This window comes from Megalobrama amblycephala, linkage group LG7 (genome assembly GCF_018812025.1).
Source record: "Megalobrama amblycephala isolate DHTTF-2021 linkage group LG7, ASM1881202v1, whole genome shotgun sequence".
Classification (NCBI taxonomy): Eukaryota; Metazoa; Chordata; class Actinopteri; order Cypriniformes; family Xenocyprididae; genus Megalobrama; species Megalobrama amblycephala.
In genome coordinates, this window is record NC_063050.1 from 2884641 (window position 1) to 2894397 (window position 9757).

At 33.6% G+C, this 9757-nt stretch overlaps 2 long non-coding RNA genes across 3 annotated transcripts; one reads left to right on the forward strand and one right to left on the reverse strand.

Annotated features, from left to right (window-relative positions):
• The first annotated feature begins 1228 nt into the window (after positions 1-1228).
• LOC125271574 lies at positions 1229-3376 on the forward strand. The gene is made up of 3 exons (XR_007185660.1): positions 1229-1463; positions 1966-2038; positions 2550-3376. It is a non-coding gene; the product is annotated as an uncharacterized LOC125271574 (long non-coding RNA).
• Positions 3377-5714: 2338 nt separating this feature from the next.
• Positions 5715-9204, reverse strand: LOC125271573. 2 transcript variants are annotated; one of them, XR_007185659.1, is made up of 7 exons: positions 8958-9204; positions 8507-8608; positions 7932-8004; positions 7174-7306; positions 6910-7015; positions 6470-6581; positions 5715-5881 (listed from the first exon to the last, which is right to left on the reverse strand). It is a non-coding gene; the product is annotated as an uncharacterized LOC125271573 (long non-coding RNA). The 2 variants fall into 2 exon arrangements; XR_007185658.1 differs by lacking the exon at positions 8958-9204 and having other exon boundaries at positions 8507-8737.
• Between the last annotated feature and the right edge of the window lie 553 nt (positions 9205-9757).

Here is a 9757-nt window from a genome sequence, read left to right on the forward strand (position 1 = left end):
CTACGTCAGAATGCCGACTCTGTATTTGCTGGCTCCTGTGTCAGCATCACACGCATGCATGGTGCTATCATGAACAGCCTCGACCAATACTGAGCTGGCATTCGGACATAAACACAGCAGCTCTGCACTGCGTTCACTGTACAAACTGCATAACAGACTGACAGGGAAGAGGAAAATTTGTTGAATAAAGTAGTTATTTAGTTTTGTTTTTGCGCACAAAAAGTATTCTTGTTGCTTCATAACATTAAGGTGGAACCACTGTAGTATGGAAGCATATGGGTAGCAATTTTCAATTTGAAATGTAATATGCAAAATGGCAATGCATTTCTGTATTTAAGTTTACATTTTCCATACCCATATTTGGAGTAAAATAATCATTCATATTCAATAATATAATTTACATTTGCTCTTTCCAACACAAAAGTTTTAACATATAATTTAAACATATATTTTAATGATTTATAAATAGCAAAATTAAAATGTATTACAGAAATTATTATATATGTTTAACATGTTCAAGCAAAAATGTTATCAAAATGACCCTTTAAATGTTATTTTTCTTAATTGCATTTTTACTCACAGTTAAGACACTTGCGATTCAACCCTGTATCACATGAAATACGTTCTGAGGAAACTATTTTGCAAATCGCAATTACGTTACATGCCAACATATAAGCAGTGCTATTACGTTGGTCCTTAACCTAATATAAGCAGTGCTATTACGTTGGTCCTTAACCTAATAAAGCCAATTTATTGCAGTGCTATTACGTTTGTCCTGAGCATAATACATCCAAAGCAGGTTTCTTTTCACACGTAGCAGCTAATGCTGTTCATTTTGTTTTAATTATTTACTCCCTTTTTTCTGATCGGGCTACAAAATATTATTTATGCCAGGGGGAGTCAAATGGCGGCACCCAGATAATTTTTATCTGGCCCTCCAACTGGTTTTTGATGTTTAAAACCGCTCGCAATCTGATATCAAAGTCCCCGCAAAGGTTTAGCGTTTTCAGCGGTGAGTTTAACGTTGTTGCAAAGATTTTTCTGATCTCGCCAGAATAATGTTAAACTGCTACGTTTTGGTTGCTATGAACAATATTTTATTTTCTGCATCAAAATAAGGTTTGATTACATTTTAAGCAAAAAATATATATTATTTATTTTCATAATATTCATTCAGTGAATGTACATAATCACTCGCTTGCGCGTTGTTGCAAAGATTTATCTGATCTCGCCAGAATAATGTGAAACTGCTACGTTTTGGTTGCTATGAACAATATTTTGAGTTAGTTTCTGCATAAAAATAAGGTTTGATTACATTTTTAGCGAGAAATATATATTCTATTTTCATAATATTCACTCAGTGAATGTCAACCCGTTCTCACTCCTGACCGTTCTCACGCTGAAGAAGTCTCCTTCAGAACACATCGCGATATTTGGCATCAGTTCGCGTGTGCTGGATGTTGGTAAGTAGTCGTAAATGCGCTGTTCTAATGTTTGATATAATGTCTTTTCTGTTTGCAGATATTAATCAGATTAACGTTAGCTCCCTCATGTTCAGTCACTGCATTATATCTGTCACCTCCGCTAAGGTTTTGCTTTTCATTGTTTTCTATATTAAATACTAAACTAGGGTGATTAAACACTGTCACGTGACGTGCAATATATTGCACAATATATATAACATATTCATATCAGGTTCAAAGTAGTACAAGTGTAGTTTCAAAATGGTATTTGTTGTAGAAGCACGGTAAAAAACAACACTTACCATGCTTTTTACCACAGTATTGGTAGTTTTAATGTGATTTTTGTTGTAAATACAGAGTAACCACAACACTTATCATGCTTTTAATGCCTAATAATGTTAAATCCAAAAACTGTAAGGTCAGTAAGAACTTCTTTCCTATATATATTTATATATAAACCTATATATTATAAATAATGATATTTTCTTTTCTCTTGTTTTAGCTGAAAAGACAAAAAGGGCCTTTCGGAAATGGATGAAGGAGACAGAAAGCTGCAAAGGCAAATAATTGCAATGGTATGTATGTGTTGCTTTTAACCCTTTATCAAACATTTTATCAAGCATTTGTTAAATAGTCTCACAGTAAATTAAAATTAAAGTCAAATCCTGTACATATTTATCACCTTATTTGTAAATCAGTTGTGCCCCTTCTTGGACAGTTGGATGTCCCACACATAAAAGTTTATATTAATTCCATTGAATTCTTTAAAATGATTACAGATTGGGCCCAAAATGTTCCAATGATACATGATGTCTCTCCGCACCTCATAACTACCTCTGTTTGCAAGAGTGGAAATTATCATTTGACTTGTCACATGACATCAGATATTCAATTATTTTGTCATGATCATTTACACTGCTGATAATGTCCTGCTTGCATGTGAAACATGTTATTTATTTATTTTTATTTTTTATTTTTTAAAATATGAATATAGCTTGCTATACTTTTAATCATGGAAATGCCCACACATCAGTGAACTTATTACATAAATGCATTTAACATTTAATTGTGCAACACTCTTTACAGAAGGAAATCCTACGGTTATGTATGAACTCACAACATCATCATCAAGTGCTGTGCTGGGCACATTGGGTAACAAGTGTCCTCCAACGTATCCAATCTGTGACCACATTCTCCACATCTTCCCATGGGACACCGACATTCTTCAGGCCTTCGTTTCCATGTCTTCCCCTGCATTCTCCTGGTGGTGTCCACTTCATATCTGTCTTTGGGTGTTGTTGTTTGGTCATGCTTAGGGTGTGTCCGGGGAGGTGCACCCTTCACTCTGTCACAGTTTTTAAAAGTCTTCACGTGGACTCCTCCTTATGATCTCCTTGAAACGTGCAGAACCAATATTGAAAATAGTAATTTATCTTTTTCCATATTCTTGCCTTTATCAAAGAAGCACCAGTGCTCATCCGGAGTTTTGGTAAAAGTTCTAGTAATGCTGCGACTATAGTCAAATATGTATTTCTGCATGTGTGTATAGCAGGTGTTTGTCCGAACAATTGAAGTTAGTGAGAGTGTTCAGGAAAACCCTCTGAGAACAATCAATATTTATTTAATTCTGTTTGGTGCTGATATAGAGTATTACAGAAATGGCACATTGACATTCTGGACATTATTCTGTGAGTTTGTTACCTCTTCATTTAGATGGACTTGAAAATGTCTTGCATTTTGTGTCATTAAACCTTTTATTACTGTGTCACTATAGTAAATGTCCACCTTAACTACATCTATGGTATCATTATATCAGTACCTGGATAATGTAAATGTAACATACCCATGAATGTATTTTATAGAAGCATTTTATTGCTGAAAATATTTAACATTTATAAAATGCATTAACTATTTGAATTTGCCTTTCATTTAGTTACAGTAAAAGTGAACAATAAACACAATATTGTATTGTATTAAAGTTGAGAATGTAAAATGTTATTTTTTTCCCCCTATTCTTTAAAGAAACATATTTTCACATGGAATTTTATCTCATCTCTTGGTTTGTAAAAATAATACTTCATCATATCGATTTGTGTAGTTATATTTCACTATAATAGATTGCCTCTGTAACTGGATATATTTTTTTCTCACAATTAACTGATTTTTATACTGTTGTGCAGTAGTTTGGGGACTACATTTGTCTTTGACACTAAATATTGGAATATGATTACAAAATCGAGTACATTCATTATGCTTTTATTTATATTTATTTTAATTCCAAGAGTTCAAATGGTGAAGAATGGTGTAAATAAGTGATTAAATGTATACCTTTAATATACTACATATCTACTGTAAATGTTAGAAGCACTTTAGTAGATGCAATTATATCTCTTTCAAATATATTTATGCATCAGTTTAAAACACAAAGGAGTCTTTCGTTGTAAAATGTGATTTTTATTATATTTAATTAGATTAATTATATATTTAAGGAATCTTTCTCGTCAGCCGGAACCGAAGGAGATCTGTCGTCATTTACCATAAATGGACAAGTAAGCGTGACGCATCTGTTCAGCTGTGTTGTGATTGGCTGTGACTCTATCGCAGAACTCGCTGTGATTGGACTACCTTTCAACCCATATAAAACAGCGCTTTATCTTACAAAGTTTGTTTTAGTGTGAATATTACGTTACTCATACATTAAGTTAACTATAAAGTGTTTACATGTTGTGAGAAATTACTCCTTTACCGAGATCCCAACCCTAACCCTAGCTTCTCAATGAACTACAGCGCCATGTTTCCCGTTCATTGATAGAATGACAGAGACATATGGGTAATGTAGTTTAAAACGTTTAGTAAAGAAATGATAAATGTTAAAATAATAAGATCTTTAATGGACAACTCGATATCTAAATATGTTTATTGTGCAAACATTTATTACATATATGAGGGACAGGCTGAAATTTAATATTTTACTGTAATCACTATTAAAAAACCTTTATGCCAGCTTTCCATGTATGTCTGAAAACTGTGCCCAACATTATTTAGTAATCATAGCATAAGCAGTTGTCCTGTTGATTTTCTCTTTGATACGCTAACCGGACTTTGAGTTACAGCCATTTGAAATGTGCATTTTTTTTGCTCTTCCAGGGGCCGGTACTGGCCCCTTGGGGGTGGAAGGGCATTAAAATCTACACAGGTGTGTACTCCTCATCATGGATAACAAACTTTGTTGAATCACATTTAAATATTGCAGTATTTTATCATTTCCTCATTTTCCATTCTAACATCATGCTTGTATAGGTTTTTGATGGGTATTGTGAGACCATCTGATGAAATATGGAAATATTATAACAAAATGTTGTAATACAATAATAATAATAATAATAATTGATTAATTGAATAGTAGTTGATTATTTCTTTGCTTTTTTTTTGTATGAACACCAATAAATATAATGGATGAACCCACAACAACTTGCCATTATCCAGCTGCCAGTGTTGGCAGTAAACTAAAAACTATTTATATTTACACTTCACTATTACTGTTACACAAGGATAATGCACTATTCAGTAAAATAAGAAACTGTGCCAAAATGTCATTATCACCCCCTCTTCTTGCTCCTCACATGCCTGACATCAGTAATGTCCAGCTGTCATTTTGAATGCAGTAGTAGATGTACCAGAATGATCAACATCGATCTTCTTCAGCTCTGCTTGAAGTGTTTGTATCAGTATAACCCACTGCAGCCTCTCTTTATTCACTTCCCTTTATTTATCTGGAAACTGCCATCCTTGTCACAACATGAAAGTATATGCAACTTTTGGTGCATTGTTGTCCCAAATATCATGAATTAGATCGAAAATATTTATGTAATATATATTTATGTATTAATAAGTAAAACAATCATGGAAATTATATGTCATTTTTTTAAATTATGAAATAAACTCAGCTTAGTTAAATTGTATTTACTCTACCAAACACCACGTTCACCATAATTTATTACACAACACTTTATTGGAGGATACAGCATAAGGTTGAAATTTGCATAAAGACAAATGAGATTCAAGATAAATAAAAACGTGTCTTCAAAAATATGTTAACGTCATAATAATCCATTCACAGACTTTACTCCTATTGCACAAATGAGCGCCACAGAATCCCATCCAGTCAACTGTGATCCAGAAAACAGATTTGATATTGAGTTTAAAATAAAGATTCATTATCACAGCTGAACTGGGTTCTTCGCTCTTCCCTGTACACGTCTCTATCATGTTCATGTTCTTCTTCTAAACAGTTTGTTCAGTTGTACTCTACAGTACAACTGATGACCAGAAGATGTGATCACTGATGTGCTGTAGCTTTTTCTCAACCAGAGGAAGAAGTCTTAACATCCCATTGTCAGGCGTTCTTCAGTCCTGGTCTAAAAGTAAAACAAAAAAACACAGACAATTCAAGTTAAGTAGTTTAATGGACAGCCAGGTCAGCTTATGTTCTGCATGATTTAAACAGTGGTGGGCTACTCTGGCCCTCAGCGTCCACGGTCCTGCAGATTTAGCTCCAACCTCAAACCCAACTGCCTATAACTGTCTATAAGTACACCTGAAGACTTTGGTTAAAATTTTCAGGTGTGCTCAATTATGGTTGGAGGTAAACTCTCCACCTCAAAAAGGAGACAGCAAAAGGGCTAGAGTTGCCTGTTCCTGATTTAACTTTACAAAACAGCAGTACATAATATATATATTATAATAAAAATGCAGCACAGACTGTAAGCTAAGTTCTGAACAAAAACTGTTTTACCCATATTAACAGCAACCTGTTTTAAAAGATCTTTTAGAAAGGCATGCTCTCTTTTGAGCCTTGATTTCTTTCAGGACAACATACTCTTCTGTTTCTTGTTTCAAGAGCATAATTTGGTCAAAAACCAAGTGATAACCTGTACAATGTAAAATTGTTAAAATACTGCAATAAAAACTTTAAGGCAAGAATTAAGAATAGGCACAGGACTTACCGTACTCATGAAGAAGCCATGGCCATGCATATTTCTGCCTCTTGTGTTCCTCCGTAGCTGCACATCAGTCGTTTTTCCTCTAGGATCTTCTGTTAGTGACTTCACTTGCTATCTGTTTTAAAACACAAATACAATGTTTTAGGTCTGTGCAGTATAAGGCCTTATTTCAAGCCAAAAAAAAACTAGGTATTACACATAATTTAAAGAACATTTACTATTTAATTCCTATTATACTATATTATATTATATTAACTCATTATCTTCCAAAGCTTCCCTGTCTGCTTTTATCTAAAAAAACAAACAAACAAACAAACAAACAAACAAACAAAAAAACAGAAGGAACGGTTTTTAAGAACTTTTTAAGAACTTAATAGTCCTTTGAGAGAACAACATTAAATTCTGTACTACATATTACAGCATTGCCTCAACACAAGACATACCAATGGACTTCTGTCTTCTTTGGGCATGAGATGGTCATGTTCCTTCCTCACCCTAAACAAAGGACTTCGATGAGCTTGTTTTGATATAAGGACTGGTCTTCCTTCTCTGCACAGAAAAACAAGAAAGTCTCTACTTACTCTGTGTGCAATTACTCTTGTTCTTAAAACATACAAATTGAGACAGTTATAAATCAGTTAATTTACCATACCATCCAGGAGAGCATTTGATGAGTAAATACTGATTTAAATATCTAGAAACTTTACCTGGAAAGGGCTGATCACGGCAGGTTTGCAGCGACTCACTAGTAGCTCTTGTGAGGGTCGGCTCTTAAAAGAGCTGTTGAGTTTGATGTTGTAGAGATCCTAAAAAGAAGGACTAAGTAATCTGCAAGTAATCCTGCAAGACAGAAAGGAAGGTCAATTTATTACATCACATTCAAGTTGTCAATTTACACATAACTGTAGGATTTCCTTCTGTAAAGAGTGTTGCATAATTAAATGTTAAATGCATTTATGTAATAAGTTCACTGATATGTGGGCATTTCCATGATTAAACATATCTTTAATAGCAAGCTATATTTATATTTAAAAGAATAAATAAAAAAATAACATGTTTCACATGCAAGCAGGACATTATCAGCAGTGTAACTGATTAGATATTGAATAGACATCAGATATTCAATTATTTTGATTATGACAAAATAATTGAATATCTGATGTCATGTGACAAGTCAAATGATAATTTCCACTCTTGCAAACAGAGGTAGTTATGAGGTGCGGAGAGACATCATGTATCATTGGAACATTTTGGGCCCAATCTGTAATCATTTTAAAGAATTCAATGGAATTAATATAAACTTTTATGTGTGGGACGTCCAACTGTCCAAGAAGGGGCACAACTGATTTACAAATAAGGTGATAAATATGTACAGGATTTGACTTTAATTTTAATTTACTGTGAGACTATTTAACAAATGCTTGATAAAATGTTTGATAAAGGGTTAAAAGCAACACATACATACCATTGCAATTATTTGCCTTTGCAGCTTTCTGTCTCCTTCATCCATTTCCGAAAGGCCCTTTTTGTCTTTTCAGCTAAAACAAGAGAAAAGAAAATATCATTATTTATAATATATAGGTTTATATATAAATATATATAGGAAAGAAGTTCTTATTGACCTTACAGTTTTTGGATTTAACATTATTAGGCATTAAAAGCATGATAAGTGTTGTGGTTACTCTGTATTTACAACAAAAATCACATTAAAACTACCAATACTGTGGTAAAAAGCATGGTAAGTGTTGTTTTTTACCGTGCTTCTACAACAAATACCATTTTGAAACTACACTTGTACTACTTTGAACCTGATATGAATATGTTATATATATTGTGCAATATATTGCACGTCACGTGACAGTGTTTAATCACCCTAGTTTAGTATTTAATATAGAAAACAATGAAAAGCAAAACCTTAGCGGAGGTGACAGATATAATGCAGTGACTGAACATGAGGGAGCTAACGTTAATCTGATTAATATCTGCAAACAGAAAAGACATTATATCAAACATTAGAACAGCGCATTTACGACTACTTACCAACATCCAGCACACGCGAACTGATGCCAAATATCGCGATGTGTTCTGAAGGAGACTTCTTCAGCGTGAGAACGGTCAGGAGTGAGAACGGGTTGACATTCACTGAGTGAATATTATGAAAATAGAATATATATTTCTCGCTAAAAATGTAATCAAACCTTATTTTTATGCAGAAACTAACTCAAAATATTGTTCATAGCAACCAAAACGTAGCAGTTTCACATTATTCTGGCGAGATCAGATAAATCTTTGCAACAACGCGCAAGCGAGTGATTATGTACATTCACTGAATGAATATTATGAAAATAAATAATATATATTTTTTGCTTAAAATGTAATCAAACCTTATTTTGATGCAGAAAATAAAATATTGTTCATAGCAACCAAAACGTAGCAGTTTAACATTATTCTGGCGAGATCAGAAAAATCTTTGCAACAACGTTAAACTCACCGCTGAAAACGCTAAACCTTTGCGGGGACTTTGATATCAGATTGCGAGCGGTTTTAAACATCAAAAACCAGTTGGAGGGCCAGATAAAAATTATCTGGGTGCCGCCATTTGACTCCCCCTGGCATAAATAATATTTTGTAGCCCGATCAGAAAAAAGGGAGTAAATAATTAAAACAAAATGAACAGCATTAGCTGCTACGTGTGAAAAGAAACCTGCTTTGGATGTATTATGCTCAGGACAAACGTAATAGCACTGCAATAAATTGGCTTTATTAGGTTAAGGACCAACGTAATAGCACTGCTTATATTAGGTTAAGGACCAACGTAATAGCACTGCTTATATGTTGGCATGTAACGTAATTGCGATTTGCAAAATAGTTTCCTCAGAACGTATTTCATGTGATACAGGGTTGTTGCGATTGCACTTAAATGTCCCACAATGAATGTAGTAAAATTCAATATAGAATTGAAAATGCAACCAATCCGAACCAATCATGTTTATGCATCATTTATATTAATAAAACAATGTGTAGTCCATCTGGATGCGTGTGATTGTCGTTGTTTACTTTATTATTAATATAATCAGCACACAGTTAAACCATGTATGTTAATTTAAATATTACTTAATAACTGAATGTTTGTCATTCTACTGATATATTTACAATCGTTTTCCCTGTTGGAAAAAAACAGCATATGCTGGTTAAGGTAGGTTTTGAAGCTGGTATGCTGGTCATGGACCTGCTTAGGATCAGTATGGACCAGCATAAACCAGCTCAAACCAGCATACCAACTTCAAAACC